The sequence below is a fragment of the Branchiostoma floridae genome, chromosome 11 (assembly GCF_000003815.2).
Source record: "Branchiostoma floridae strain S238N-H82 chromosome 11, Bfl_VNyyK, whole genome shotgun sequence".
NCBI classification, from domain to species: domain Eukaryota; kingdom Metazoa; phylum Chordata; class Leptocardii; order Amphioxiformes; family Branchiostomatidae; genus Branchiostoma; species Branchiostoma floridae.
Genome location: NC_049989.1, coordinates 6308999 through 6310591, shown reverse-complemented (window position 1 = coordinate 6310591; position 1593 = coordinate 6308999).

Below are 1593 nucleotides of genomic sequence, written 5' to 3'. Positions count from 1 at the left end.
AAAACGGGAACGAAATGTCACGAAACGGAAACGAAATATAACGAACTATACCAAAACGGAACGAGATATAACGAAATGGAACAAACTGTTACAAAACGAAACGGAACGAAATATAACGAACTATAACAAGACGGAACGAAAGAAAATGAACTATAACGATGTGGAACAAAATGTCACGAAATATAACGAACTACATGTATAACAAGACGTGACGAAAGAAAATGAACTATAACGAAACGGAACGAAATGTCACGAAACGGAACGAAATATAACGAAATGGAACAAACTGTTACAAAACGGAACGAAATATAACGAACTATAACAAGACGGAACGAAAGAAAATGAACTATAACGATGTGGAACAAACTGTCACGAAACGGAACGAAATATAACGAACTATAACAAGACGTAACGAAAGAAAATGAACTATAACGAAACGGAACGAAATATAACGAACTATAACCAAACGGAACGAGATATAACGAAATGGAACAAACTGTTACAAAACGGAACGAAACGGAACGAAATATAACGAACTATAACAAGACGGAACGAAAGAAAATGAACTATAACGAAACGGAACAAAATGTAACGAAACGGAACAAACTATTACAAAACGGAACGCAACGGAATGAAACATGAACTATGACAAAACGGAACGAAAGAAAACAAAATGTAACGAAACGAAGCTAAATATAACGAACAGTAACAAACTGTTACAAAACGGAACGAAACAAAACGAAATGTAACGAAACGGAAGGAAACGTAGCAAAACGGAACGAAATATAACGTACCATAACAAAACAAGACGAAAGAAAACTAACTGTAACCAAATGTAACGAAACGCAACAAACTGTTACAAAACGGAACGAAATATAACGAAACGGAACGAAATACAATGAACTATAACAAAACGCAACGAACTGTAACGAATCGTAACGAAATATAACGAAACGTAACCGAATTCAACGACATGAATGAAATGGAACCAAACGGTACGAAAATGAACGAAACAGAAGGCAGAATCAATAAAAATGGAACAGAATGGAATAGCGCGAAACGGAACCAAACGGAACTAAAATGAAATAATTGGAACGAAGCGGAACGAGAATTTGATCCTTGATCAAAGGTACTGTAACGTTAACGTTAGCCTATAGCATAATTTTACAAGTAATATCGTGCAAAAGAAATGAAAATAGTTTCGAAAAAATCATGCGACCTCATTTTGCCTAAGGGGGTTAAAAATCAACAACTGAACAAGGCAGACAAACGTAGTAAACGCCTAGCTCATCCGACTAACTTACAGTTTGTTTATTTGGATAACCAGGCTGTAACGCATCTGATGACCTCTATTGACCTTTCCTCTGGACGTCGACCAAAATACGACTGTATACGTCTGATTACCGACCTCGTCGTATATTAGTCAAAACACGGTCGTATTTTAATCGATGGGGCTCAAGGGTTTCGGCCTCACAGTCGTGTTTTGGTGGGCACGATAGTCGTGAAACGGTCAACAGAGATATACGACTCAAGTCTGACTCAATTACGCTCCAAACCTAACGCATTTACACCTGCTCGAGCACTGTGACGTAA